The sequence below is a fragment of the Marmota marmota genome, unplaced genomic scaffold (genome assembly GCF_001458135.2).
Source record: "Marmota marmota marmota unplaced genomic scaffold, marMar, whole genome shotgun sequence".
Classification (NCBI taxonomy): Eukaryota; Metazoa; Chordata; class Mammalia; order Rodentia; family Sciuridae; genus Marmota; species Marmota marmota.
In genome coordinates, this window is record NW_025999894.1 from 6,097,832 (window position 1) to 6,102,684 (window position 4,853).

Sequence of the window (4,853 nt, forward strand, 5' to 3'; positions counted from 1 at the left end):
AAAGGATCCTCCAAGCCACTGAAGCCCAGGCATAGACTCTGCCCTCCCGTTACAGCCCACTCCGGCAGTGGTTCTGGAAGCCTGGCCCAGGCTTCTTCCTGATCTCAGTGTTTCTGCCTTGGTCACCTTTCAGCTTTTGGTGACGCAGGATGGAGAAGCCTGGCTTCTCTCAGGCAGGACTTCAGCTACTTCTGATTCCTGTTTGACAAGGATGGTAAGGCAGAGAAAAGAGAAACACCCCCCTTTCCTTCCAGGTTAAGGGTAAGAGATAACTCAGGAATCTGAGAGACCCTGGGTGCCACCAGCAACAAATAACACACGCCGCCTCCTCTGCGCCTGCACAACCCTCCTGAGAGGCATCTGCACACTGTGCTGCTGGCCCCGAGGTTCCTCCTGGGCTCCTTGGGACTCACTAGCCCTCTAGCATTTGACCAAGGCTTGAACTCCATCCTGGGGGAAGGAGGGAAAAGACATTCTAAGGAGAGAGTTGTACCAAGTGGAACCCAAGGGCAGAAGCGTGTAGAGCACAGAGGAAAGAGGGGCACTGTCACTTCTGGGGAGATTCAAAGCTGGGGTCTCAGACCAAGTTCAGTGACTGCACAGGCACAGGTGAAGGGAGAGAGCGGAGACTCCTGCAGGGAACTGGAGGCTGCTCCAGCTGTCCTCACCGGCACCATCAAGGCCAAGGCTAAGGGTGGGGACAAGCACTGAGGTGCCTTGGGGTCTTCCCCTGAGAAGCACTCTTGTTTTTCAGAGGTACCAGCCCCGGGATGACGGAAGGACAAACACCAGCATGCACTCACAACACCCTCCCAGAAACTCTCACCTGAGCCCCAAAGGGAGACCCCTCCTCAGCTTGGGAGGTGGGTGTTCTAGGCAAAGGAGGGCTTCAGATGCCCGCACTGCCACTCTGGCAGGGAGCCAGAGCTTCGAGCTGGGGGAGACACGGGGGTTCGTAAGCTGGAAGCAAGAGGTTCCGAAGGAAGTGCATTTAAGCAGGGGCTTCAGGGGCCTGGTGAGCGGGAACGCGGGGAAACTACTGGCTAAACTTCCTCCAAAAAGACTGGAAGCACAAAGGGCTGTGCCCCCCATCACTTGGAGTCCCTCCCTAACTACTGTCCAGGTTCCTGTCCAGAGAAGGCTGGCACGGGCCCAGCCCTCCAGGAGCACCTCACAGTAGTGGCCAGAGTTGGTGGTTGGAACATTCCATCAGACTACCCCTTGAAGTGCCCCTCGCTCTGGGACTTGGTCCCTTTCCCCAAGGCCCAGGTAAAGCCTCCAGTGCACAGGTCAGAGGACCTACGCGAAGCTCAGGTCAGCCCTGCTCCCAGGGAGAGATTGCTCAACCCGCTCTCCACCCCCAGCCTTATCTCTGGCATCAACCCAGCTCTCCTGTTCCTTGGAGGGACAGACTCCTCCCTCCCCACACAGGGACAAGCGCCTCTGAGTCTGTGAGACCGAGTCTGTGGGATGTCCAGCCAGGGCAGGGTGGAGGTGACACCCCACAAAAATTCTGAACACAATGGCTTCAGACCCTTCTGCTCTCAACCCAAATTGGGGGTGGATGTGGGAGGGGAGAGATAAAGAAGCGAGAGGCCATATCAAACACCTTAACTGTCACAGCTGGGAACAGCTTGTCCTGGACACAGAAATCAATCAACAACTAACTCCAAAGGTGGAGGGGGCTGGAAACTCCGAGGCCTTCGGCAGAAGCCCTGACGTGGTCCTCTCCCGGGTCAACATTTGCTCACCTCTTACCCCCTGCCTTAAAAAGAGTTGAGACCTCATTTGGTTGTCACTTCCTGGTCTCCAGACTGGGAGCCTGGACTGCCAGTTCCAAGGCAAGAGGACAGAAGCAGGTTGGGTACACACTTTGGAATGGGGCAAACACTGGTGGGTGGGCATGTCTGAAAAAGACATGGGGTGAGGGGGAAAGTGGGTTGACAGAAAGTGGAAGAAAGCCTCGGGGCAAAGGTGCCAACCACACGGCACAGGTCCTCGGTGAGCAGGGACCCTGTGAACTGTGGGCGCCATAAGAGCGGTTGAGAGTCACCCAAAAACCACAACTTGGGAGCAGGCTCACTTTATCTCATCACACGGGCCCCTCCCTAGTCCCTGCAGGGTCACCAGGATCTCTGGGAAAACCAGAGAAGCCTCGGTATCCCCAGGGTTCCCCACTGTGGGAAGAAGCAGCAGTCCTCAAGGAGTGGAGGGGCAAAGTCCAAGTTCAGAGATAAACCAGCTAATCAGTCAGTCACATGGGTGGCTCACACCAGGCAGCTGATGCCAGTGGGTCCCACACGACCCCGGCAGGGATGTTACCGCCCAGGATCCCACTGGAAGCTACATTATTGCCTCAGGGCCCTGGGGTAGCCTGGGCCCCCTGGCTCCGCTCCAGCAACCCCCCCCCCCGCCCCATTTCTAGAAGAAACCCGCAGCTCAGCTCCCCCGTTCTTTGTGCCCTGTTCTTTGTTCTCTTAAAATTCAGTCCATCCTGCCGGTGGTCCCCTCCTCCACCCCAGCCTCAGAAAGGGGGCGGGGGCTGCTGCAGAGTTATTAGAAACCCAGACTGTGCAAAGAAGTTGCGCTGCGGGAGGCCCCTGCCCCCGGCCCCTCCTTATTTACACTCCCGCGGCAGGACAGATGATTGCTGGGGGTAAGGATGGAGACAGTCTCCCTCTAGCACCCTAACCCTCTAGAAAGGGTAGGGGGCTTCACAGCAAAGGGACCCCCCAAGGACTCCCCATTCAACAGCTTGGCCACCTGGGCACCTTGGACCCAGCGAGGGAAGTGGGAGCCCAGCAGATTATAAGGGGTGGGGGTGTTGGAGGGGGAGAAGTTCTCCGACGAGCAAAGAGAAAGCACTGTATTTCCCCTCCATTCTCCCAGGGAGAAAAGGAAAACTTCCAAAGCCCAGGCCGCAGCTCTCTTCGGACAAACACCAGGAACCTGGTTTGAGTTAGCAGAGAGCACCCCTCCCCCTCAGCCAGCCTCAGTGCGCTCGCTCTGCTCCCTCTCCCCCTCGCTCACTCGCTCTCTTTCTCTCTCTCTCACACACACTCCTCTCCCAGGAAGCGGCGCCAAATCAAGCGCAGCCCTCCAGCCCGGGCTCCCGCCTAGCGCTCGCGACCGGGCCCCCACTCACCCGCGGCCGCGGGGGGCAGTTTTGTTCCTCCGGCTGGGGGCGCTCCAGGGAGGGGGCGGAGCCTGAGACCGCGATCCAGGGCTCCACCGCCCCAAGCAGGTGGTTAAAACATTAACCAGTCGCGAGCGCCGTGCTCCAGGAGCACCCGGCTGCGGGCTCCGCGCGAAGCCGTCTCCCCGATCCAAAGAGGGCCCCAGCTCGGCCGGGCCCCACCCCTTCTAGGAGCCCTGGCCTCTCACGGCCTTGGCCTCCAAGTCCTGGGAGGCGGCGGGCGGGCGGGGCTGGGGCCTGGCGGGGCGGAGGAAGGGCTCGCGGGAGGCGGGGGAGAGAATTTGTTCCCTGGGCCGTTCCCTTCCAGGCAGCTCCTTCCCTCGGTTCTCCCCAGCCCGGTGACACTGGGCGGCGTGTACTGCAGTGTGAGTACGCGAGCGCGTGTACACGCCTGTGCCACTCCAGGCCAAGAATTCGGTTCTTATTCATGGAGAACTCGGCGCGCACACGCCCCCCTCGGGGAGACCGCGAGCTGCGCGCCGCCGATTGTTGTGCTCCTGCCCACAGCGACACACACCCCATTCCTGGGCAAGAGGGTGGACCTTAGAAACCTGCCCCTCACCCCTCCCTGAGCAGCGCCCTTCGCCAGACCCGGGAGTCTCAGTCTGGGGAGAGGAAATTGAGTCCCCGCGACGCTGCGCCGGGCTCTCCGCCACCCCCGGCTCCCCAAACCCCACTCTTCTGGAACGCGGTGAGCGGCTCCGATTCCCAGCACCGGAGCAGCCCCGCCGCCTCCCCACCCGCAGCCCGCCTCTCCCGGGCGGACGCCNAGAAAGCAAGTTCAGAGCAAGTCGGGAGCCAGAAAACATGGGTTCCAAGCCTGACAGGGTTATCTCCCTGGTCTGGTCCCCCTTTGTATCCAAGGAGCAGAGATCCCTCTTCTCTCCCAGCCTGTCCTGGAGGTTGTCAAGATGAGATATTAGGTGTGGGAGGACTTTTAAAGCAACCTGCAAATGGAGTAGCTGGCCTTTATGACCTGGGGTGGAGGGATGGTGACCCAGCTCTGGAAGAGGCTGGTTGGAAGGAAGACTTGGCAGCCACTGTGGCTTGGAATTCCAGCTGTGCCTTGTACCAGCAGGTGAGTTCCACACCAGCTTCCACCTCTGTAAAATGGGAACAGCAACCCTGTCTTCCCTGTTCCAGTGAGTACTTGATGAGATCCCCTAAAGAAAGTACCTGTGGTCAGCGGGGCACACGCAGGCCCTCCATGGTCCTTTCCACTGGTACATCCCCAGCTAACCCTAACCCTAACCCTAAACCCTACTCCTGGAGTTCCAGGACCTTTTCCTCCAAATTTCAACATGCCTTACCTGTTCCAAAAAAACAAAACAAAACAAAAAAAAAAACAACTTTGCTGTGTTTTATTTTTTTTCCTGAGACATCTCCCTCTCTCATCTCTTTCCTTCTTTGTTAAATAAATTATTATTTATTATTATTATTATTATTATTGGGATTGAACTCAGGGACACTCAACCACTGAGCCACATCCTCTGCCCTATTTTGTATTTAAGTTAGAGTCAGGATCTCACTGAGTTGATTAGCACTCAGGCTGGCTTTGAACTCCTGATCCTCCTGCCTCAGCCTCCCAAGCCGCTGGGATTACAGGCCACGGTGCCTGGGGCTCTCAGTGATTTGTCCTCACTGCCCCCCCCCCCCC

General features: G+C 58.3%; 1 protein-coding gene across 1 annotated transcript in view; it reads right to left on the reverse strand.

The window, feature by feature from the left end:
* Window positions 1–3,378, reverse strand: part of Cdc42ep4 (CDC42 effector protein 4) — a 19,736-nt gene extending 16,358 nt beyond the window's left edge. Inside the window, exon 1 of the mRNA XM_015503540.2 lies at window positions 3,146–3,378. The gene's annotated coding sequence lies outside the window, so the exon portion shown is untranslated. The remainder of the gene's footprint in view (window positions 1–3,145) is intronic.
* Window positions 3,379–4,853: the final 1,475 nt, after the last annotated feature.